Here is a 25,669-nt window from a genome sequence, read left to right on the forward strand (position 1 = left end):
TAGTGTAGCTATGTAATTAACCTTGAAATTGGGTAGACTGGGTCCTCCCACCTCATTCTTTCTGTAACAGTGGAAAATTGTAGCGTGGGGAATGGTAACACGCCACCATTCTTCTGACGTCGTTTCTGTAAGTGCTGACTCTGATATGTGGCTTGTTGATAAACAGCATGTTTGTGTGAGAATCCTAGGAACTAGCTTCAAAAGATACAGACTCTGACCTTCAGGCATCCCAGCTCCGGGAGATTGGCTGACCTTCGCCCATGGAGCCGGGATGATGTGAAGCCAGGACGACTAAACCAGGATGACGCACACCGGGCCATCGCTTGCCTCATGGGAACAGACTGTGCTCACTGGCGGGTAGAGAACTTTGCAACCCCCTCCCCTCTCCCTTGATCTCTTTGTTCTGTTCCCCTCCCCCTCCTTATAAAAGCCTCTGCCTCCACTGAGAGGTGGGGATGGGCTTTGAAACGTGAGTCCCCCATCTTCCAGGTGGCCGGCACCTGAAAATATACCACTTTCCATCAGCACCTGCCTCTCGAATGTTGGCTTTCATAATGGTTGGCAGTCGGACCTGCCTTTGGCTACATTTCTTTTCAAAATTATTTTAGCTCTTCTAGTTTTTTGCTATTCTCTACAAACCTTTCAACAATCTCGTTTATATCTAAAAAACTTGCGAAGATTTTGATAGGAAATGTGTTCATCTTTATATTAGTTTGGAGAGAATTGACATTTTTACCGTGTTGAGTCTTTCAATCCACGAGTATGCTATGTCTCTTCATTTCCTTAAATTCGTCTTGTTTTTTATCAGTATTTTAAGCATATAAGTACTGTACACATTTTGTTGGATTTATACCTAGTATTTCATTTTTCTCAAGTGATCGCAAGTAGAATTGCATGAAATCATTGGTGTCCTCTTGTTCGTTGCTGGTATGTAAAAATACAATTGAGTTTGCATGTTTATTTTTTATTATTTGTTTTATTTTTAGAGAAAGAGAGGGAGAAAGAGAGAGAGAGAGACACATCAAGGTGTGGTTGCCTCTTGTGTGCCCCTAACTGGGGACCCGGCCTGGAACCCAGGCATGTGCCCTGACTGGGAATTGAACTGGTGACCCCTTGGTTCACAGGCCAATGCTCAGTCCACTGAGCCACACCAGCCAGGATGCCTATTTTTCATGTTTATTTATTTATTTATTTATTTGTTTTATGACCTCGCCAGACTTACATATCAGTTCTAGGGTTTTGTTTTTGTTTTTGTTTTTTTATTCTTTGGGACTGACTCTGAATGCAGTCATGTTATCTGTAAATAGGAAGAGTGTCATTTCCTCCTCTCTGAGCTGTGCGCCAGGGGATGGGTGTGGGTCCTCCAGCACCAAGGCGACGTGATTGCCACTCTCCAATTTAGCACGTACAGCAGGTCTGCTAACGATGCCCTCCCGTTCGACATTGTTTCATTCAATGTTGATGAGAAAAAAAATTCGACTCCGTGCTGGACCTGCTGTGTGTGTGGCGTGTGCGTGTTCTCCCCACATCTGCGCGGGTTTCCTCTGGGGACCCAGTTTTCCGCCGAGCCCCAAAGACGTGCATGTGAGATTAACTGGCGTGAGTGCACGGTCCCGGTCTGCATGAGGGCGGGTGTGAGTGAGCGCGGGGACCGAAGGGCGTCCTGTCCAGGGCAGGAGCCACCCGCCCCCTGAGCTGCTGGCATGGCCTCTGGCCACCCTCAGCCCTGAACTGGAATAAGTGGGTGAGAAAATACTCTCCTTGCTTGTTTTTATTAATCTTTCTTAAATGTATGTATGGCTCACATTTATCTCAAGGTTTAACGTTAGAAGAGTTTTGGGTCTTTATTTAGAAGTCTGGTGAAGTGTTTGTGGCCAGAAATGTACGGTGGGGACCTCACTCTCGTTTTTCTCGATGGGCTTTGGTAACACTGGTTTTGTTATATGTCGTTTCGCTGAAAGTCACAAAACCTACGGAGGATGGTAAGTGAAGATGGATGGTAAATGAACAGCAGATGCAAAACAGGAGACCCACAGTGACCCAGCTGGAGGTGGCCCTGGGACTGACCTCTGGGAACGAGCGGAGCCTGGACACACAGGAGAGAAAGTCGGAGAGAGAAGGAGAGAAATCCAAAGGACCTGCAACTCTAGTTTCCTACAAGGACGGCGCTAAGTCAGTAATTAGCAGGAAGCGGCTAGCTTCGGACTTGTGGAGCTGGGTTATCTCTGTTCTGTGGATTGTCTCATGCCAACGCTCCATCCTGGGCTTCCTCCCCTCCCCATCCGGCTGGGCCCTCGGGCTCCCTTTCCTGCCATCAGGTTCAAACTGCCATTGCTGTTAGTTAAAGAAAAACATAATTAAGGAGGGCAATCTGTTGTCCCTAAATGATACCCATTCCAAACTAAACATGAGTGGTATTTGCATTATCTTTTGTTTATAGCTACCCATACCCCTTCTCTCCTGAGGAGAAACGCGACTCCTCCGTGTGACCATCACGAACACATCACGTTTTTAAGCTGCCTCTCCACAAGTGAGCTACACTCTTGGGAGCCGGGAGTAAGGCCTCAGGGATCATGGACCCCGTGACGTCTGATTCATTGGACTGTTCCCTATTTTTCTGTGCTTACACTAACATGAAGTAATAATGTAACGGTGGTCTCATCTGCAACATTAAAAGTCCTGGCCTGTTACCCACGGGTCAGGCGTGGATCGTCTTTCTACAGGGTTGGTGGAGACGCGTGGACCTGAGACCTCTGTCCCACTCTGTCCTGCTGGTAAGGAGAGGCTCGTCTTTGAGGCAGATGGCCAGGGTGAAGGGTGGAATCTGAGGCCACCAGGCGGAGTGAAACGAACTGCCCGCTTCACATGGGGATGGGACCCCAGACCCACACTTCGTTCCCGGCTTCGGCTTCATATCACCCCAGGGTGTTTCCGCTTATCTCCAGGGGGAGCTGTGGAATTCCCCCCACACCGTGAATTTTAATTCTCTTTAATTTAAACATTAAATAGGACCTATGCAGGCAGTCCTTTGCAGGAGTGGAAGTTAAAAAATCTAGCTCTCCACAATGTACAGCTCCCCAAGCACAGGGCAACAACCTCCTAACCGACTGAGCCAAACCATGTGGGGAGGAAGGAGCCTGGACGTAAGTAGCAGGTGTCTAAGTTATGTGGAGGGCCGTCCGGCCCTGCTGGACACCTGCACCTCATAGGTGCTGTTTCCTGTGGTTGGCTGGGTGTACTCTGACTGCCTGGGCCTGACGGGCACAGTACAGCCAGCCCCTCCCTCTTCCTTCCTAGAGACTGGGATGCTTTGCTCAGGAACAATTTGTGACTGATTAATATAATGGATCAGGCCTCGTTGCTGGGGCTCTTTCCTGGGTCAGCACAGGAGGTTTATCTCATCGGTGTAGGCCCAGGGGGCATGTGGTTCAGGGGTCCCGGGGCATTCTGGCCACTGGCTTCTCTGGGAGGTGAGCAGGGTCCCAGCGGGACCTTTGCAGGGTGGCCAGTGGCCCGCGTGCAATGCAGGGGAAGAGCCAGCAGGAATCAGTGAGTTAATGAACATCCTCCAAACCTCTCATTATAGTCGACTGATCGGAGCTATACACGTTCATTAAAGGAAAATAAGTATAGTTCCTCACACTGACAGTGTACTTGATAATTAGAAAAGACTTTCACATGCATAATCCCACTGGTTCTTGCAGCACCTGTCAAGAATTACTACCTTCATTTTACTGACGAGCCCACAGACGCAGAAGAATGGAGTGACTTGCCCAAGGTCACGCGGCTAGTAAGTCTGGCTGCAATGCCAGCTCCACATCTTCTCGAGTCCTGGGCCCTTTCCACGACACTACTCCAATCTCAGTTTATCACCGGCGTGCGTCTGCTTTTGGCAGGAAGGGTCTAGTGTCTCCATTTTACAGAAGAACAAATTGACACCGAGATGTAATTCAACTTTTTGGCTTCCACCTCTCTTTCTCTAATGGCACGGTGTCCGTCTCTGGTTGAAGGGCAGGGAATTATTTTGCAGACTAATTTCTGCTCTTCTGAGTCTCTGCTGTCATCGTTAGTGCCATGGCGGTCATTTGGCTTCCACATGCCCTCTGTGTCCGGCAGGGGCTCCCAGCGGCTGCTTCCGGGCAGGGGGCAGGTCACACCAGAACAGCTCCTCCACTTGGACTTAACACTGCCCTTTCTACCCTGTGGGCTCAAGCAGCTGCTGGCACAATGCGTCCCTCTCCCGTCCTTCAAGGCTGAGCGATTTGATCTTGATCATTTTTTGTAGTCGCATTCTGTGAATTCTCCTGAACAGGGAGCCTGGGACACACTTTCCCAATTGGGTCCTTAGACACGCCCCGGCCCTCCAGATGCCTCCCTTCCCAAAGACCCATTCCAGATGCATGGCCACCCCGTGACACACCACCTGGACGAGAGCCCGACCTCTTCTGAACGCCTTCACGGTCATGATCCAGACTTTGGAAAATACGGGATAGTAGGACACTGTCTTTGGGGTTTTCTTTCACTGCTGGGTATCTTCTTCCTCTTCCTACGTTGGAGGGGCTTGCTGAGGGACACAAAGCAGGCAGAGCAAGAGCGTGTGACCGAGGGAGGCTCGGCCCGAATGAGTGAGAGAGGACCCACTGGGGTGCAAGCTCTGTGAGGGCAGAGGATCCTGTCTTTTTGGTTCCTGCCTGAATCCCCAGTTCCAGACCAGTGCCACACCCCTCCTACGTCACGTATTCAGTGCACGAGAGGATGACACTGAGTTGAGCGTGGCCGGTGCTGGGGCCCGCAGCCCCAGGATCGCAGCCATGTCTATGGATGGCTGGAAGGCGTTTCTACTTCCTGGCCCCCTTGGCTGACAGCCATTTCCAAAGCCTGGTCCTCTAGCCTTCCCAATAACCCCATTTTCTGCTTGAATTACCCAGAGCTGGTTTCTGTGGCATGCGACCAGGAAACTTCGCTGGCATAAGTGGGGTGGGGTTGCTTACCCACGCTTGCAAGAATGTGTTTCATCTGCCTCACTCAGACTGCAAGCTTCTGAAGGCATGAGGGTGCCATGCCTCGTGGCCTTCCTCACGACATCCACAGTGCCGCACGCACATAATGCGGGCTCAAGGCGCCTGTGCAGATGGTGACGAGGACGGTCTGACTGTTCGAAAGGCCAGGCATCCATGTGCTCGGGTGTTCTGAGACTGTCTTCGCTACGCATGCACGCAGACACACTCACACTCACACACGGACACGCACGTGCTCATTTGTGAGACACCATGTGCAGGAGGCCGTGGGGGGAACGCAGTGGGCCCACTGAAACCAGAGGCAACGCAGACCCACCGGCCAGCTACATCACGGAAGCCCCACACCCGGCCCAGCGTTCTCCTTGGCAAACCAAACCCGAAAGCCATCACCCACTTCTGCTCCCTGGCAGCGCCGGTTCAACAGTGCGCTGAGGGACAAAGGAAGTAGAAACCAGTGACGAGCACCACGTGTCTCTTCGGGCATCCGGCAGGCAGCACAGAGGGGCGGACAGGAACGTTCCCTGGCTCGGCTCCATCCCCCCATCAGGCAGCACTTCAGAGGAGCTCCGCCACAGACCTGATGGGATGTATTTTTTTTAAAGCTCCAACATTTGTTCTTAATTATTCTCAGTAAAACTCTTTCCTGATGTAGCACCCTTCATTCACGGACTCACTCACTAGTTCATTCATTCAATTACATGTTTTTCATCGATGCACCTGGCCTATCTCTGGCCTCGTTTGATTAAGAGTTCTGGGAAGCAGGTAACCATTCTCACCTGCACATATTAAAGAGGAAGGAACACAATTAGAGAGCGGTATCTCCCATGGGGCATCGGTACAGAACGTAGACTAAGACTCAGGTATTCTAACTCTGATATGAAGCAGTAGGCCCTGGACACGTGATGACTGAGAAACTCCGATAGGAAAAGCCCTTTGACCTGGCACATTGTGGCGTTGCAGGGTGAGTTGAGTGGTAGATGGTGTTGGCAGCTGTCACGACGTCGTGGGTTTTGCAGGGTGGCTTTGTGTTACCTCGTGGTGTTATCCATCCTCCCAAAATTCTCCAAAGAAATCAGTTTTAAAGACCATGTGATTTAACTCACATGTAGAATCTAAAAGAACAATACAGACAAACAAAACAGAAACAGACCCATAGACACAGAGAGCAGACTGCTGGTTGCCAGGGGGGAGGAGGGGTGAGAGGCTGGGTGAAACAAGAGGAGGGCTGAGGGGTGCACAGCAGTAGTTACGGAGTAGTCCCGGGGTGCAGAGTACAGCATAGGGGACGTAATCGATACTATTGTAACAACCACGTATGGTGCCAGGTGGGCATATGAGTGTCTGACCAGGTGGGCATATGATTGCGCTATACACCTGAAACTAACACAAAATCATATTGAAAGTCAACTGCAATTAAAAAAATTTAAAACTAAGAAAAAAGATGTCAGGTTGAGTCTGAGTTCCATAATATGTCACTTAGCTGGATCCCCCAGGTAGGGTGTGACGCTGTGTTGAGAGAATGCTGGGGGTGGACACAGCTCCGAGTCTCCGCTCGGGGTCTGAACAAAAGCGAGCGCTGGGTAACTGGGGAGGACAGAGCCCAGAACTGCAGGGAGAGCTTGCTCCTAGAAAAAGAGAAACGTGGGTTAAAAATGGGGATGGGATCTCCAGTGGGAAGACTTCCTGGAGCAGGTTCCTGGGATTTGAAGGGATGACCTGGTGGGAGGAGGGCGGCTTTCCACATTTGATGGCGATCAGAATCACCTGGGCCTGGGGCTCTTTCAACACTTGCGGTTCTCAGGACTCCTTCTTGGGTGGGGGTGGAGGTCCGGGAGTCTGTATTTCTAGCAGAACCGCATGCAATTTTTATAATCAAGAAAGCTCTGGGCCAGCTCTGGGCTTGAGGAGGCTGCCTCTCCAAGTGAAGACACGACTGGAGAGAGGCAGGTCCAAGAGAGGGGCTCTGAGCCAGGATGGCAGGGACAAGAACAGCGTGAACCTTTAAAAAATGTGAACTGGCCAAAAGCAGTTGGAGCCCAATTTAACGATTTTCCATGACTTCCAGAAAACAGCTGAGTCTGCAGGTCCCCGTGCGTGCAGGGTGAGTGAGGTGAGTGCTCCCTGGGCGCACTCACAACACGCACAGTGTCTCACAGCGCTGGACGAGCCATTTCTCATGAACTTGCCGTCCTCCAACGTCCCGGGCTGGGTTTTCCTCGGACGTTCTCCCTTCTCCTGGCTCTTTCATCAAACCTCAGCCCCACTGACTTCCTCTGCATCAAAAGGCTCCGTTTCCCTGCGTGGGGCCCCATGAAGGCTGGGCTCTGGGGCTCCCTGGGGAGGCCAGAGAGGCCTGAGCTTGTCTGGGAGATGGCTTCATCCCCGCCACCCCCAGTCCTGACCACACCCCCCAGCAGCCATCCCTCCCTGGGTGAGAGGCCCTGCCTGGAAACAGTTTGGGGCAGGGATTGCAGGCAGTCTTGAAAGGTCCCAGGTTTGCTGCTGACAGGTGTGCCCAGGAAGGGACCAGGCTGCTGTTGCAGGCTACCGTGACCCAGCCAGTCCTGCGTGGCCCTTTTCCTGGATGTTATGCCTTTGCCTCTCACAGCAGTCCTTCCAGGTAGTGATGATTCTGCCCATGTTACAAGTGAGAACAGAAACTGCACCTAGATACCTGACTTCCACCGTCACACAGCTAGCGAGGAAATCAGCTTTTTACGATTGAGGTGTAATGTGTGTGAAGAAAGCTGGGGTGTGCCGCTGGTTGCCCCCATGAGAACACAGCCGTGGCCCCAGCACCCGAATCAAACGCGAAGTTATTACCGACAGCAGGGAAACCACCCGCCCCGGGCCCCGTGGTGCCTCCTCCAACAATCACCACTTTCCCGGGGGGTAACCATGTTTGGCACCAAAGATTAGGTCGCTCGCTTGCGAATTTTATAAAAATAGAATCATACATTATGTATTCTTTTTATCTGGCTTTCTCCCCCCACCTCCCCGCTCAGTGTTCAGTCTGTAAGGTTTATTTAATGTGATTCAAGGTTACAAGAAGTTTTCAAATTTTTAGTGATGTAAAAATTTCCATAGTATGAATATTTTTACATTCACCTCCTGCCGGTCACTTGGGTGGATTTTGATCCGGGCCTGTCACAAGTAATGCTGCTTGGGTGTGCATTCGGTGTGCACACTTCTGCACGGCACGCACCCGGGAGTGGGGCAGGGCGGGGGGGTTGCAGGGCGTGCGCGGATTCAGCTTTAGTAGACTCTGCCGAATGGTTTTGCACAGTGGCTATTGCCAGTTCATGCTCCCAACTGGGCTGCAGATCCAGGTCCTCGCCGGCACTGGGTACTGTTGGTCTCTTGTACTTCTGCCATTCTGGTGGACGTAGGTGAGTTTGCATTGCCCCGATGACTCCTGAAATTGAGCACTTTTTCGAAGGTAATCAGTCATTCGGATATCTGTTGGTCTGTTCAGGTCTTTTGCCTATTTTTCTATTGGATTGTCTGTCCTTCTTGGTGATGTGTGGGAGGTCCTGATATTTTCTGGACATGGGACCTTCGTCAGTTATTTGGATTGCAAATATCTTCTTCCCTGTGGCTTCCCGTATCATTTTTAATGGCTTTTTTAAAATAAGACGTCCAGATTCTAATGTTGTCCATTTTATCAATGTTTTATTTTTAGATTTTGCTTTTTGTTTCTGTTATATAACAATACAATTAACTCTTACACATTGACATTTTTATCCAGCAACCTTGCTTGATTTATTTATTAATTCTGATAGTCTTTCTACAAATTATTTTGTATTTTCTGCATATGTAATCATGTAGTCTATAAATAATATGAGTTTTACGACTTTCTCTCCAGTTCTTCAAATTGTATTTCTTTATCTTGCATTATTGCAAAGGCTTGGACCTCCAGGGCAATGATGAATAACAGTGGAGGAAAGCTACCAATATTTGAACATTAAGCATGATATTTACTAGAGATTTTTAAAAAGATACTTTATCATATTAAGATATTTCCTTTCTATTCCTGATTTCTTAAGAGAGCTCTTTTTTTCCTTTTACTATGACTAGGGGTTAAATTTTACCAAATGATTTTTTTCTGAATCTACTGAGTTGGTGAATAATTCTCTTTTTCTTCTGTGACTGTGGTAAATTGCATTGATTGATTTTTGAACATTGTAACAATCTTGCACTCTTGGGATAAAACCCAGCTTGGTTGTAATGTATAACATTATTCTTTTTATATGCTGTTGATTCAGTTTGATAATATTTTGTTGAGGAAGAGCATCCTTATTCAGGAGGAAGAAATGGCCTGGACTTTTCTTTCCCAGCCGGGCTTGGATATGAAGGTAATAGAACTTTCAACAAGGAGTTGAGAGTTCACTCATTTTTGCGTCTCAGGAAGCGTTTGTGTGAGATGAATGCTCTTCCGTCCTTCAGTGTTTGAAAGAATTCACTGGGAAGCCATCTGGTCTTGGATGTTTCTTTGAGGAAAGATTTTTCATTATGGATTTCATTTATTTAATAGATATAAGACTCTAAATGAGTTCAGAACATCCTCTTCTCTTATGTAATAGCTGTAGGCTATATCGTTGGGTCTTCTCTTTCATTCCTGATATTGATTATTTGTGTCTCATCCTTTTTTAGAGAAATCAGTCTTGTCAGGAGCTTGTCAATTTTATGAGTCTCTTTAAAAGACAATTTTTGGCTTTGTTGGGCTTCTTTGTTGTATTATTGTTTTCTACTTCATTAACTCCTGCTGTTTATTATTTCCATCCTTGTATTATCTGAGGGTTTAATTTGCTGTTCTTTTACTAAAGTCTTAAGATGGAAACTTGGTTCATTGTTCCTTCATTCTTTGTTCTGCTCTAATGATGCCTTGAAGGCTATAAATTTCTCTTAAGCGTGCTCTGAATGCATCTCATACGTTTTGGTACGTCTTAGTTTTATTACCTTTTCATTAGTATATTTTCTAATTTCCATGGTGATTTTTACATGGACTCATGGGTTGTTTAGAAGTGTATGGCTCCGTTTTATATCATATGGATCCTGTGTAGGACTGAGCTCTTTAAAAATGGCCCAGGCTTTCTGCAGGCTGAACTCTGATTTTGGACCCTTCCTTCGGGGGCAGACCCAGTGGAAAGCCTGGGGTCTTTGGCCTGGCCCTTCCTCCCTGCTGCACCCTGGGTTCCTTTTCTGTCACCCTGGCCCCGTCAGACTCCTGGGAGCTCTAGTCAGCTTCCCAGCTTCCCCGCCCCTTGGCCGCTGCCTGGGGATCTGCAGGAGCTGAGGAGAAGGGCGCTGGGGCTCACCCTGCTCTCGGGCCTGGTTTCCACCACCTTGCTCCTTAGTTGGTCACTTCAGTAGCTTTTTCAATGGCTTCAACCCGATTTCTAAAAAATATCGTGTCCACATTATTCCGTGTTCTTGGCAGAAAGGCAGCCTGAGTGAACCAGTCAGCTATTACCACCCGGGAAGTGTCCCAGAGCCAGGGTTTGGGCACAGGGCTGTGCACGCTGGACCCCAAGCCAAAGCAGCATCAGGCCGCTGGGCCTTGCGGAGTGCTGGGGACCGGCTGAGAGTTCCAAAGGAGTGCTAGCCACCTCTGCTGCCGGCTCCCTCCTCTATCTTCCTCGTTTTCCTTATCTAACCTCCCTTCTAAAATATACTAAACACAAATTTTCTAAGTTCCCAATAACGTTAATCTTTTTGGGTCACTTACTTTGTGACGGCTGCTCGCAGTGCCTCTGGGATGCCTGCTACCTCTTCTCTAAGTTCATCCTGGTCTGAAACCATATGGGGGCAACAAATGTGGAATCAAACTGTCCTATAATTCCTCATCTCCCTCGGGAGACTTGGTTGGGCTCTGAGTGGGGTCTTCCGCAGGCCTTCACCAGAAGCTCTCTGACAGTGGCCACTTTTCAGTTAGTGTGAGTGTCAAGACTGGCCACATCTCCCTTTTTCCCTTGGCTACCAGGAAGCCCACAGGGCAGAGGTTCAACTCTACAGTTCAACTCTAGCAACCATGTCTGAGCAGAGACCACATGTGACTTTCCCTCCCCAGCTGGACTTCTCCCTCTTATCTCTCTTTTCCCACGTTCTGAATTTAAAAAAATTTTAAATACATTTTACCATGTTACTGTCTCTGTGTGTATCTTTCTGTGAAACTGGAGTTACTTCAATTGTCAATCTATGTAACCACTTACAGTTTCTACTTGTGTTTAAAAATTTTCAACTATAGAGACATTTGAAAGTTAACAGAGTGGATCCTTGAGAAACAAAAATAGGGGCAATCTTGCAATTTTTTTGAAATTTCTAGAATTATTGTGAAATTGGATTTTCATGAATCTTTGCCATATGTGCTCTGTTGTTTAAATTTTTCATAACTATGTATCTATTGCTTTATGCACAAGACAATTCTCAAAATTAAAATGAATAAACAGTGTTCTTTGATTAACCAGGAGCAAAGGCAGATGGGCAAATCTGGCTGTACTATCCATTCAGCACGAGAATATGAAGATCAATTTTATAAAGTCATGGACAAATTAAAGGAGTGTCAGAACAGAAACTGTAATGAATTATTCATTGTTGCAATGGACCAATATGTACACATGTGGTTTTCCTTTATGCAAAATACGTTAATGTAACTGAAATGTAATTCACACAATTGAAACTGCAGATCCATTACATTTTTGGTAGTGTAATATTCGTTGTATTCTTTAATTTTCTGACCAGCATGGCCATCCCTAGAAAGGTGGGAAAAGAGGAAGCTTTCTACCGGTTTTTCTTCTTCATCCATTATTATCGTTGCTGCATTTATGATTATTACTGAAAATACTGTTGTCATATGGGACCAGGGATGACAAAATGCTGTCCCCGGGGTCAGTGCACGAGGAGGGACGTACTGGGCCCCGGCAGGTGCTGAGAAAATACCTGCTAACCCGGGGTCTGGGGTCTGAGTGTCCCCCTGCCGCGTGGCCTGCACTCTGCTTTCCCCGGGGTGAGCCAGTTCTCCGCATGCCTTCCCTCCCCTCAGCGGGTGCTTTTCAGCATCCTCTGCACTGGCCTTTGTCAGGGACTCCCTCAGTGTCCTTTCTCGTCCCTGCAGGGCCAGGCTCCAGGCAGGCAGCTTTCTGTTTGCAGTCCCTGGCCCCTTCTTACTGTGCAGTCTGAAAGCGGGTCACCTCGCCTCTGCGGGTCGCTCTCTGTACACCCAGGTAATAATACTTCCCAAAAGCAGAGCGGGTTTTGTTTAAGGCCTTTGAGCTCTCAGGCCCAGCACTCCACAGAAAGGCCCGGGCTGCCGTGGCCCTGTGCTGTGGCCGTGTGATTGGAAACGTGAGCTGAGGCCCCTTCTGCTTTGTCTGTGATGAATGCAAGCCGGCCAAAGAGCACTGGGATCTCGGTGACACCGAAACCCTGCCGCGAGCCCGGGTTGCCTTACACTGATAAACCACGCCCGAAAAGAGCAGGTCCTCAGTTAACACTCTCATTTGATTCCTTCTACCGAGTACCAGACCTGTAAGTCAGAGCCGACCCCGTTCCAGGTGAGGGAGTGCACTAGCCCGAGTTGCGGGAGGGGCAGCTTCCTCTGGAAAATGCAGCAGGTTCCCCAGGAGTCAGGCCCCGCTGGGTGGGCTGGACTGGTCTTTGTGCAGACGGGGGAAATCAGTAGCTACCGCATACTGAGTTCCTACTAGGTGCCAAGAACTATGCGAGACATGTCTTTCTGTGCTAAACCCTCAAGACAACGGTATTAAACTTATGAACATTCTAAAAACAAACACAAACCAAAAACACCCACTGAACTTTGTCCATTTCCCCTTGAGGAAAGCCCACTCATTTGTGCTCATCTGCCTAAGCCGGAGCTTTTGGCCGGGGGCCTCCTCACCGATCCCGAGAGCACGCTGCCTGGGGCTGCCACTGTCGAAGGGGAGGCTTCCTTTCTGCCCTCTGCCCCAGGCCTCCAGCAGGGGCCTGGCAGTGGCATTCAGGCCCCTGCCCTCGGGGGCCTGGGCAAGGTCCCACTGAGCTCGAGGACATTTACCCAGAACCCTCTGGCCCCGTTTTGACTAATGAAATAAAAGTCCCAGTGGATTGAGTCATCTGGCTGCTGGATGACAGCCAGCCAAAGGTAGGGCCTGGTTGTGCTTTTCTGTGAGCTGGTTGTGGACTGGGGGTGGGTGGGGAGAGCAGGTGGTAGGTGGCAGCGAACTCTCGAACCAGAGAAGATGAGGGTGAGGGCAGGCATCTTTTTGGCATGGGGTTCTCAGGCACCTGAAGTCCAGAATGGTGCGCACGGAGAGAACGGCTGGGGAATGGAGTGCTGAAGAATTTCCCTTGGTGGAAGGACATAGGCTGGCTGCTTCTGCCCCGGCCTCCAGTGGCCCCTAGAGGCAGGGGCTTCCAGGGTCCCAGGTAAGGGACCTCGTGGTGTCCAGGCGAGGGGTCTGCTGTGTCCACTGCTGGGGAACATGCTTAGTTGCACTGACTCTAGTGCACGTGCGTGTGCACTGTCCCTCAGGAAAGCGTGGAGGGAAGAGAAGCAAACCTTTGCCTGGGCGCCGTACTCCCTCAGAGTCTGAGTGCGGAGTGCTGATTGGATGGGCCCTCCAGCAGCGCCTGCCCAGAGAGCTCTGGGCTGCCTTGCTCCCCTGGGCTCCGACAGTTAGGGAAGGGGAAGCAGCTGGTGTACGGAAGCACCAGACAATGGGAGCTGCTGGATCCACCCTGGATCCGCCAGACCCCAAGCGTTGCTGGCCAAGCACCCTTCTAGATTGTGAACTCACCTGCGTTTCCAAAGCGACTTGGTTAAAATGGCTTTATTCCTCTTACTCCTAATGCACAGACGCCGCATTGTGCTGGTGGTAAAGAGGGTGTCCAGGAATTGTTCACTAAGTAAGACCGCAGAGAGCTGGACGCGGGGTGGGCACTGCAGTCTGGGCCCCTGCGTGTTTTGGGGAGTGGCCGGCTCCCTGCCAGGGAGCACCATGGGCTGGCGTGAGGCTCTGTGGTCCACAGCCCTAGGGCTCAAGGCAGATAATTTTGCAATTTCCTAGTCCCATCTGAGCCGGCGTTGTTTATATTACTGGGGACAACTCCTGAGAGTCCTGGCCCAGACCCCATTCCCCAAGGGAGCCCGTCCCACCATCCCCAAGGGAGCGGTGGGCTGGCCTACCTCAGTAAACGCTCCTGCTCCGGGAAGGAAAGCTTGAATGAATGAATGAAAGAATGGATGAGCTCAGTGTGTAGCCATTAGCATATTCAGCAGTTTCCTGCCACCCCCTCCGCTTCCCTGTAAAGAACTAGGTACTTTGCATCTTACAAGGTCTTCCTCCATCAACCTGTGTCTTCTCCAGCCTACAGTTCTGTGAGAGACAGGAAAAAGCAAAAGCTCAGAAGAAAAAAACCCACCGTAGGAAAATTCTGCTGCTTCCGGGCACTGGGAAACCACTGGTCCGATTCTTTTGCTGGGCGACTTGTTCACCCACGGAACTAGTGCTGCCTGGGTAGCTTGGTCTGCGACGTCCCTGCTGCCCCAAGTGGGACAGCTGCTCGAGTCTGGGACTGCCGCGTGGAGGGCAGATTGGCACCTCCTTGGAACACACTCGTTGGCGGGCAACAAAAACCCCAAGGCCAACCCCCACAACATCTGACTCCTTTTTTTTTGTAACTTTCCAGACCTGAGTACCCATCTGGATACTTCATTAGGCTCCTAAAACATCTGGGGACCAGCAACGGAAGGACTTGCTTATGCCGAGTACCTGTGGAGAGCTTGCCTTGGGCTGAACCCTTTCCCATATGTTCTATCACATAGCCCCTCACGACAGCCCTGCCGGAGCACAATCTTTATTCCCATTTTACAAACAAGCAAGCAGAAGCTCAGAGAGGCTGAGTTACTCGCCCCAGATCACACAGACGAGAAGCTGTAGTTCCTGAATTGGAATCAAAGGGTGGCTTGGGAGGCCTTTATTGAAGCCATCATCTCCAGAAGTGCCCCCCAATCTCTTCCCCCCCCCGCCCCCCCCAAACAGATACCCAATCTGAGTAAGAGCAGCGTGTAGGGGACAAAATGAAGCTTCCCTGTGTGCTCCCCTGTCACCCCCATTCCGTGAGATTGCCCCCAGGCCCTGCCTACACAGACATCCTGGAATCTGCAAAATCACGGTTCTCTGCCTGCAAAGACAGACCACATTCTTCCCCACACAACGAGGACACCTGTCCCTTAGATCCCTACCAAGAAGGCCTTTGTTTTGTCAACAACTGTATTCAGAAGAGCCCGCTCCCTTATTGGAGCCTGTCCCCAGAAAGCTCCGGGGTCAGAGGCGGCTCCCAGGAAGCGCCCTGCCCTTCGCAGGGAGGCTCAGCTCCTGGAGCAGCTGCCTTCCTCAGTGTGCGCCCCTTCCCTGCTCCTGGCCAGGGCCCCCAGGGTGAGTCAGAGACAGCTCAGCCCTGGCCGCCCCTCATCCTCCGCAGAGCAGCCCCTCCTCCACCCCGCACCAGCCTCCTGGGCCTTGCAAAGGCCCCTGGGCATTGAGTGTCCTGCGTGCTTGAGCTTGAACATGGGATTAGTAAAATGTGCTTCTTCCTCACGTGGTTTCCTCTTTTATTTGCAGTTGAAAACCACGACCACAAAAGTGGCTTCCACGACCACTGTTGCAGGCACTTGCATAATGGGGTTGGGGAGAGCGCTGGGGGAACAGAAGGGGCGGTGGCTGAGTTTTTGCAGCCCTGGTGTAATTCACTTCGGTGAAAAAGGAAAGTCTCTGACTTGGGAGAAGAGGGCTTTCCTGGGAGGGCAGCCGGTGGACCACCCTGTCTTCCTCACCTACCTGTGCGTTGCAGGACCATCCCTCTCCCCTCGACCAAGGAGAGGCAGATATCTTTAGGTTCCTCCTCTTTGCCTCTCAAGGTGCCTGTATTTACCCCACTTAGTGTCAAGGTCAAGCACACAGACCCTGGAGCCAGAAGTCAGGCTCAGTGTTCGATCCCCAGGGGCACCACTTGTGAGTTGGTAACCTTGGGCGTGGTATTCACCTGCCCCAGGTTCCTCACTGTAGGTGGGTGATGAGAATAGCGCCCACCTTGTGGGGCTGTTGTGCAGGTTAAATGAGCCGATACACACAAAGCTCTTAAAATGATGCCTAGCACCGCTTTGCCATTTCGACCTCCTACTTGGCGTTTGGTCTCCCCTGTGCAAGACTGTTGGCTGACCTTTGAGACTGTCACATTCTCAAGAGCCAGCCAGGCTGACCTGCCTGCAGCGTGTGCTGTGCCTTTTCGCCTTCCGGAATCAAGTGCATCCGCCAGTTTGTCATGTTCAGAATGTGCGTTCTGAAGTGCTCCCGAAAAAGAGGCATTTAGCAAACAGTTACCGAGACCCCACGTGGTTTGCCTGCAGGAGCGGATGTTGTCGCTTGTTATCAGGGCCCATCGCAGCTCCCTTGCGCCACCCTGTCTGCTGCCTGGGTGAAAGGGCAGTGTGCCGAGCACCCCAGGTGGTAAGAGACTTGGTTTCCTGTGGAAGACCCGGCATGCCTGCCCCCCATTGGCTAGGGCCACCCCCGCAGCTGCTGAGCCCACCCAGAGCCCGCTGCTCAGCCAAGCGAGACGTCTACTGGCCAAGGTGGGCTGTTCTTGTGCAAACAACCAGACCTCGTGTGTGTCTGGCCAGCGCGGGGGAAACACAGGTGATCTGATGACGTCAGACAGCCGAAGCAATTGACATATGTCACACGCGGCTCAGTCAACACAGCCAGCTGCTGTGAAGCTATAAAGTGTGGGGCCTGGGTATGTGCACAAGCGTTGCATTTGAGCCAAGCATTTGGAAAGGACCACCGCTGGCTGTGCCCCCCAGGGTGCCCGTGGTGGCAGCCTGGCAGCCGGCCTCTCGGCAAATCTCACTGTTCGAGTGCTGACCTCATCACGATGGGGGGCCGTCCCTGCAGTGGTGTGAAAGTCACATGAGAGGGGCTCCTGGGGACACAGAGGCTGCAGGGGCAGCTGGGCCGTCAGTCAAGGCCTGGGGACAGACATGCTGGCCCTGAGGCCATGCTTCTGCCCCACTCCTGGACCTGAACAGAGATCTGCTCAGCCAGGCTCTGTGTCCCCTGGACTCAGCAGAGTCATGTGTGGTCAAAGGGGTCCCCGCCTGTAGATGACTTCTTCCTTAAGGTGGCCATCTCGGTAATGGTGTCACTGCTGGCTGCAATGACATGAACAGCAACACGGACAGCAGCGGCTGCTATTGAGCTTCTGGGCAGACAGACGTGTTCTTAACAGCAGCCGCATCTCATCTCAACACCCCAGCGGTGCAAGGTTGGCACCTTTGCCTTCCCGTCACCACTGAGGGAACTGAGGCTCAGCTCAGCTAAGCACCTTGTCACAGGTAAAGTAGGTAGGCAGCTGCGCTGGGACAAACCCAGGTCTGTCTGGTACGGGAGCTCATCCCCTCCGGCCTGCCGGCAGCAGGCCCCCCTCACGGTGCTCGAGGTTCTGACGAGAGACAGAGAGATTTCTGGGTGAATCCCAGGGGTGAGTGTTCTAGTCGCACGTGGGGAGCTTCAGCTCTGTCACAGGAACAGGCTCCTTATGACTCAGAAGTCAGAACCAGGGGTTTGCTACGGCTTTGACACCAGGGCACTTCTCAACTCTGCTGGCCCCTCTTCCTGGAGAAGAACCACCTTCGTCCCTCCTCAGTGTTATTTTTCAAACATCAGTTTTAATTTGGGACACCCTCTCTCTGGGAAATTGCAAAAATTAAATCGTTTTTAAGCAACCTAACAACACTTGTGGGGTTTGTAATAAACTTGTGAAATTTGCGGAACTCGGCGGTTGAGGTTCTCTCAGCCCCACCTCCCTGGGGCCTGGAGGAGCTTCGGCCTGTCTCTTGTTCTCTGCGGCTTAGAGCTGATCTTTCCACAGGGACTGGCCTGGGCCTTGGCCTCTTGGACCACAGGGGCCACAAGCTCTAAGGCAGCCAAGGGCTCCAGAGACCTCCCCCCCAAGTCTGAGTGTCCAGCCCTGCCTTCCCTCTATCATTGCAGGAAAGCCAAGCAGCCCGTATATGTTTGGGGGAGGCTCCCATCTGAGGGGCCAGCCTCGTTCCTTCCTGCAGCGCTCGACTGCCGTAGGCACACCAATGACAGCCAACATCCCCTTGGGCGAGTTCACTGTCTCCCCTTTGACCCGATGACTCAGGGTCCTCTGAAGGGCAGGCTAACACCTGTTTCTTCCCTGTAGAAGGGCCTCTGCACACGTGGAAGAGAGCAACAAGGTCGTTTCCATGCGTCAGCTGTCCCTGGGCCCCTGCTGTCACCACTGTCATGCTCTGAGCCCAGCACATAAGGCTAGATGGGTTTCTGGCTCCTCCAAACTCTTAACTGGAAACTCAGCTTCATATGGTCAGGACTTGGATGTGTCAAGGCCAACAGGACGAGCAGAACTTTGTAACGCACCCTCACCTGCTGTGCCGGGCCTTTGACGTAACAGAGGGGCCTCTCTCTCCCCAGGGGGGCTGACGGGGGACAAGGGGCCGGGAAGGCTTCTTGTCCTGGTATTTGGAAGGCAATGCCCTGTATTTTCCTACTGACAGTGAAGAACCCGGAGTCTGGGCCAGAGGCTAGGTGCTGACCTGGTCGCTACCCTCTCCCAGCCACGGACACTCATCTGTTGCGTGGAATTGTCACGAAGATTAAATGCATGGGAAGTGTTTAGAACAATGTCCGGCACATGGTACACATGCATTTTGTCAATTACATGATTACAAATGAGAAACCGTCTAATGCTCAGCGAGACTCTCAGGCAAAGGAGAGCACAGACCCTTGGAGAAATACCGGCCCCCCAAGATGCCTGTGGCCTCCCCACAGGCACGTGAGCAAGGGGAATGAAGGTTCCAGAAGGAATTAGGGCTGTTGTCAGCTGGCTTTAAGATAGGAAGATTATCCTGGATGACCCAAGTGGACCCGATGTGATCACAAGAGTCCCTGAAGGTGGGAGATGAGCGCGGAGGAGGAGAGAGCCACATGCCTACAGGAGAAAGGCACAGAGAGAGGCAGCCTTGGTGGAGTAGGAAGACCAGGAGCTGAGGAATCCAGGTGACCTCTGAAAGCTGGAAGGGCACGAGTTCTCCCCTGAGCTTCTGAAGGACCCCAGCCCTGCTGTCCCTTGATTTGAGCCCCTGGGACCCTCCAGGTTTGGGGTCACTTGCTGCAGCAGCCGCAGGGGTCTCAGGCACAGAGTGCCCCCACACGCTGCCGCTGAGACCGGTTCCAGATGCGGACAACTGCCCGTGCTGCGCGTGGGCACCCACAGCCACGCATACACCTTCCGGCAGAGTGCGCATTTCTGGATAAACCCTCCAAGAATATGTGACGCTACCAGCCATCGGGTCACTTCTGGAGCTGCTTATTAAGACTCCAGAATTTTCTTCCACCCACGAATTCTTTAGGTTCTCTTAGGGTTGGGAGGCAGCTGGCATTTGTGACAATGGAAATAGCGTGTGGGATGCTTCCCTGGCTTACACTGCTCCCAAGAAGCCCAGGGGTCCTACCACGTTCTAGGACTGAGAATGCCCAAGGCTGGGCCTTCATTTCCCCAAAGACTCCATCTCCATAAGAAAACTGTGGATAACAATGAAAACATTAGCGCAAAATGGATTCTTGCATGTACGTACTGCCCTGCGTACCACCCACTGGCGACATCAGAGGCCCATGTTCTGGGGCGTTGTCCCTCCACACAGAGGGAGCTGAAGCCTCCAACTCAGGCTGGGTGATGTGCCAGTTTGGCTGCCTCCCTCTGGGGGCTCGCCATCGCCCCTGGCAGGAGCTCGGCGCCCAGAGCCAGCCCCCCTCCCCGGGCCTCCTTCCTTTACCAAACAAGGTCAGGATTTATAACTTCGTTCGTGGCAACATCTGGCTCATTTCCCTCAAGTCCTTCTTCTTTTTTAAAAAAATCTTTCATCTAAAGTCATTTCATTTCAGTTCAGTTTCGTGTCTTCTGTCCTCCCCCTCCCCTCCGCCCCGTGTTTTTTTAACCTCTGGAGATAGTGAGCAGAGGGCTGAGGACATTACCCACAGCTAACGGCTTGGGTTAGAAGTGAAAGCACTGGCTGGGCCCCGGTTTCTTTCTATACCTCTGGCCACAGAGCCACAAGACTCGTCCCTGCGCGCCCCCGAGGACATTCGTTGCACCATCTGCCTGCCCCTACAGCCTGCCAACCGCCCAGCTCGGATTGTTGTTGCTGATGTTTTTCTCAAATTTTTGTTGGTTTTAGAAATTCGCTCGCCCTGTGCTTTTTAGACCTGGCTTGCTCACACACAAGCAAAACCAGGGCAAGGAGAACAAACAAGCAGGCTGGCTGAGGCTGGCCGAGGCCGGCCACGCTCAGCGAGGCCACTGTGCGTGCTGGTGGCGAGAGTACCAGCCAAACGCATCTGAAAACTTGTTGCAGCCTCGGGGTTTAAAATACCCCCACTTCCGGCTCCTCGCTGAGGGTGTGCGCAGGGTGCCAGCGGTCACCAGCGGTGGTTTTCAAGTTGTCTGTCATAGGAGGTGTCATCAGAAGCCCGGCCCGTCTCTGATGTTATTTTTTCCACTCTTAGCTATGCAGAGCTGTGAAAGCAGATTGCTGAAAACCAGTGTTTGTTTTGAGTGCAGAAAGTGAAGGACGAATTAATTGTACTGCAGCAAGTAAAAACCAAACTCTTAAGAAAAAAACATGTGTAAACAGTGTGGAGATTGAGTTTCAAAGCCCTTGTTTTTGAAAAGTTTTAATTGTATTTCAACTAAAGCCAAACTGTCAAAACAGGGGAGGCCGATCCACCCGCTTTGAAAATGCATTAGCCTTCTTATGTAAAAGCCCACAGCTGACATCTGAGAGGAGACCGAGGGAGGGGACAGAGGGAGGGGACCGGGGAAGAGGGGACGGGCCACATGGAGCTGCCCAGCAGCGCTTCCCTGTGGGCCCTGTGCAGGTCTTCCGCTGGCTCCGCAGAGAGCTCTGCGCACAAAGGAGAGGCTTGCAAGTGTCAGGCCTGGTTTACAAAGCCTGTGGGCCCAGTGCATTGTTCACGATCATTTCCACGAGAGGAAATGTGCAGAGATGCACAATCTAAACAGCAGGTTATAAATAACAGCAGGCTGCTCCTTCCCCCTGAGAGAGCAGCTGCGTCTGCCGGCCCCGGGCAAGGGAGCTGGGGCCTCTGCCGAACAGCCCTCCAGCCCGGGCTGGCTTTCCGGCCCTCCTCCTGTTCCAGACGCCACGCAGCCGCTTCCTCCGGAAAACAACCCTGGTGTTGAGACTGCCCTCCTGTCTGAGCTCCCATTCCCGCCTCTCCTTCAGTAGTCTTCTAGAACTTTCTAGCTTCCAGTGCAGAGATTCTTAATCCTTTTTTTTTTAATGTCAGGGAGATCTCTATAGTCATAAACCATTCTCAAATGAAATAAAACTAGAGTTAAAAAAAATTGATGATGTAAGCCAGAGACAGCACATACGTGTGCAGGGCTAAGGCAGGCTTCGAACAGAGAGTGACGGGAACTGCTGGCCTGAGATTTGGGTCCCAAAGGTGGCCATGGGCCTTCTTCCTCCTCGGTCCAGTCACGGGCCCTGGGGCCTGGGGCCACCTCTGTCATTTTGTCCTTGGATGTTGACATTGTGAGACAAGCCCCGGTGCCTGCAATGTGGACACCTCTAGGATTTAGGACACTGGGCACAAGACAGCCACACTTCTCTCTCTGCCTCCTGGTTTTCTGATCTCCCCCAAAGGTGACACATCCCACACAGCCCACTGGTGGGTAGAGTAGACTTCTTGGTCTATGGTCTGGGACTCTCTGTTTGACCTTAGAAAAGAAGAACTAGATAAAAAAGGCAGGACACCCCGATTTTAACGTGAATTTCGGATCAGCAGCCAATCATTTTTTTGATGCAAATCTGTCCTAAATGTTATAGCAAAAAGCATGTCCATGCAATACTTAGGACATACTTCCACTCAAAATTAGACGTTCACATGTAACCGGTGTCCTGTACCTCATTTGTGCAATCTGGTGGCCCTTTGGAGCCCCTTGTATTCTGGGTGACCATGGGCCCCACCGCCCAGGAAGAGAGCCTGCGGGCTGTTCTCCTGCAGCCCCAGGGCCAGACGCTCCTTGCCGCTGCCTCCTCCGTCCTGCTATGTCCTCTCCTTGTCTGTCATGGCACTGGAGTCATTAGTCATGCTTCTAGGCCCACGAGCCTCTTCTGGCTGAGACTGTGTCTGTCCACCTGCGGGCCTGGGACACAGCAGGTGCTCAGGAAGTGCAAGTAGAGCAGTGGCCTGGAGGGAGAGGGACAGTAGTCTTCCTGGGTCACACCCAGACTGTGGGGCCGTCCTTCTGGCAACTTCCAAGTGTCTGGGAAGCCAGCGGAAGCCACCACGCAACTCCCATAATGATAGCTTTCTCCTTTCTTATTCCAAACAGTTTGGAGTCTTTAAAAAAAATTGTTCTTGGGAAGGAGCAGAGGATGCGGGAAACTCAGGAATTGGCCGCCAATGGAAACCAGGAAAGGAGTGCCTCTAATTGAAAGCAGCCAGCGCCCAGCTGCATCTGCGGCTCAGAGGCCAGCTGATCCCCTGCTGGCTGGTGCCCTGGGCAGGCGGCCTGCACAGGCCCTCAAAGAGAAGGGTCAGGGTTGTGTCAGGCCCTCTCCGCCAGACATCTTCACCTCCCCCACCCGCCAGACATCTTCACCTCCCCCACCAAAGCGGACGCTGGGCCCCGAGCTGGGTGCTCAGAAGTGCAGAGTATGAGGAAGCTTGGAGCTGCTCACAGCCACCTTCTACCCCTTTCATCACACCCAGAAAAGTCCCCTTTCAAGTTTGCCAAGAAACGCTCTCAGCACACGCAGTTACTGCCGAGTGCCGTTGCTGGACTCTGAGTCTCCAGGACCTTCCTGCAGCAACATACATGTCAGAGCCCCGCCGCAGCCCAGCAGCACCGTGCTCATTGCACAGACCCCAGGGAGGCCCAGGAATGGGACCCCTGGTCCATGGTCACACAGCAAGTTGTTCATTCACATCACAGATGAGCGTTAGATGAGCGTTCTCAACTCAGGCATTGGGGAGACGGAGATGAGGAAGATGCTGTTCCTGGCAAAATCGGACAGAAGGAAGGCAGATACATCTTGAGCCCACAGGAATGCAGTGGGGGACGGGACAGGTTAGCAGCCTTTGAGAGCTATGAATCACACCATGGGGCAGGAGAGAGTGGTTTTGCTGGGCAGAGACCTGAGGGAGCATAGTCAGACAGGGCACTGAGGTTATAGGTCAAAACCGGTGTGTGGTACTGAGGTCAAGCCTCTGGGTCACGGCTCTGAGACATCAGGCAAATCAGCATGGTCAAAGGGCCAGATGATAAAGATGGAGGAACGGAGGGTGGCCGTAAGGAGCCCTGGGCCTAGTGGTGCCTCTGACAGCAAAATGTGGACAGGGCATCTTCCCCTTCAGGGGCCTCCCCTGAGTTTTTCATCTGAAACTAGGGGGGCTGGTTGGGTGGTGTCTAAGATCTCTTTTAGTGCTGACATTCCAGAATTTGCCTTGAGGCCCTAGACCGTGGTCCACTGCTGACTCAGCCACATCAGCCTTGGCGTGGTCCATGGAGACCATCCCTGCGTGACCCAGCAGATGGTCACTGAGTGCCTACGATGCGCCTGGCTGCAGTGGGGTCACAGCACACAGTCTGTCCACTGACCGAGGAGCCACACTGTCTGCGGGAAGCACTCCTCTCGGCCGTGTGCCTGCTGGACTCTGTACACTCACTTACATCGCCCCTGCTCACCGGCCATGCAGACAGGAGGCCTCAGCAAGTTCTCCCTTGGACCTCGGGGGGCTCATCTGCAGCTCGGGTGTGCGCAGCCTGTCCTCAGGGCGTGGGAGCTGAGGCTGAAGCAGACCAGTGCCCCCTGATGAGGAGATTGTTCCAGAGCCAGTGGTCAGGGTGTCAGGCAGCCCCCAGGGAGGACAGTGAGCTAACTGGTAGGTGAGTGACCGTGCATGGGTACCCGGAAGAGGCCCTTTAAAGAGGAAAACCGGCAGTGATACAGCTAGAGTTGTTGAAATAGGCATTCCCTTGCTGATAGCTGATGCAAAAGACTCAAAGAAAATGCAGATCTTTAGGGAAAAGGCAATAATTAGACCCTGGGCTTGGGGAAGGAGGCAGGGAGAGCAGGCGCAGTGGTGAGGCTGTGCCCTCTAGAGGGGCTGGGAGTTTTCACGTCCTTCTTCGGGGCATCAGAAGGCTGGGTCACAACCTAATTCTTCACGGCGGGAGGAGACGCCCGGGTCCGACCCCACTGCTGTCCTAGTGTAACTGTGAAGGTTCCCAAGTTCATCCTCAAAAGTACAGTTTGAACAATATATTACCCAGGGGTCTCCAACCTGCATCCCAAGGGCTGCCTGTGGCCCAGGATGGCTCGAATTTGGCCCAACACAAAATCACTAAAATTTACTTAAAACCTTTTTTTTTGCTCATCTGTTTTCATTAGTGTTTGTGTATTTAATGTACGGCCAAAGACAACTCTTCTTCCAGCGTGGCCCAGAGATGCCAAAAGGTTGGACACCCCTACATGGTCACCTTTGCAGAACTGAACCAAATGACCAGTTTGAAAGTTCAAGTGACTGGATTAGGGAACACGAGTTTCTGAAAGAATAACGCAGCTTCCCCGACAACTGAGAAGGGCCCCACGACGCGGCACTTGCTCCCCAGGAAGCTCCGGTGCTTCTCCGTGGGGATGACTTGTCATGGGTCGTACCGCTTCCCACTGCCAGGTTCATCCCAAGGTCCTGGTCTTTAGAACGGAGAGCTTGCAGACCCAAAATGACGAGGCAGCACTGTGGGTGCTGTGGCAAATCCGCCTGTCGGGCCACTGTCCCCTCCACGCCCCCTGAATCAACCACCCACTCTCTGTCCTATCCCCCATGATCTCAGGGCCCTGGAGAATGTGTCTAATTCAGGGAGCGCTGCCCAGGGCTGTCCCAGAATCACTGCACCCAAAGGACGCTTGGGGCCTCGGACAGCAGCTGGTCCTGCTGCGCTGCCTGGGTAACCGAAGGCCTGGGGTTCTCGGGAGGCGTGTGGGCAGCAGGCTGGTGAGAGGACTAAACAAAGACAAACCTGCTGTCATCTCTGCTCGCACGGCCTCCTCTGTGGATGAGGTGGCTCTGACCCCGCAAGGTGCGAGGCACCGGGCATGGGCTCTGGGAACCCCACATGCGGAGTGTTCCCACTTCCCCTTTGCTGTGTCTGCAGAACTGAACTGGCTGGAGACGGAGAGGTGCTGGTGCGCCGTGTCAGACGGAAGTGCTTTGTTCCCACTGAGGTTGCAGCTGGTGTCTCTTCCATGTCCCAGGGAACAGTGGCTATCAGAGCCTCTCCCTGTCCTCGTAGAGCTCACTCTGCAGAAGGCGAGATGACAAGCAGGTGACGTAGGTCAGGTAGTGCTGGGATCACCGGGTAAGCCTTCTGAAAGGAGGTGGCACTTGGAATAAGACGTGATAATTTATGAGAAGCACTTAAAGCCAGCATTAAGGCCCCAAGGCAGGACCTAATCCATGTCTGAAGGAGAGTTAAGGCCACAGGAACCAGACATGCAGGTGGGACAAGAGCAGGGG

The 25,669-nt window shown here is 52.1% G+C and overlaps 1 long non-coding RNA gene across 1 annotated transcript; it reads left to right on the forward strand.

Moving 5' to 3' along the window:
• The first annotated feature begins 1,577 nt into the window (after positions 1-1,577).
• LOC128779423 (uncharacterized) lies at positions 1,578-5,501 on the forward strand. Its single transcript, XR_008425369.1, has 3 exons — positions 1,578-1,744; positions 2,441-2,774; positions 3,705-5,501. It is a non-coding gene; the product is annotated as an uncharacterized lncRNA (long non-coding RNA).
• The last annotated feature ends 20,168 nt before the right edge of the window (positions 5,502-25,669 follow it).

The sequence above is a fragment of the Desmodus rotundus genome, chromosome 10, assembly GCF_022682495.2.
Source record: "Desmodus rotundus isolate HL8 chromosome 10, HLdesRot8A.1, whole genome shotgun sequence".
In the NCBI taxonomy this organism is placed as follows: Eukaryota; Metazoa; Chordata; class Mammalia; order Chiroptera; family Phyllostomidae; genus Desmodus; species Desmodus rotundus.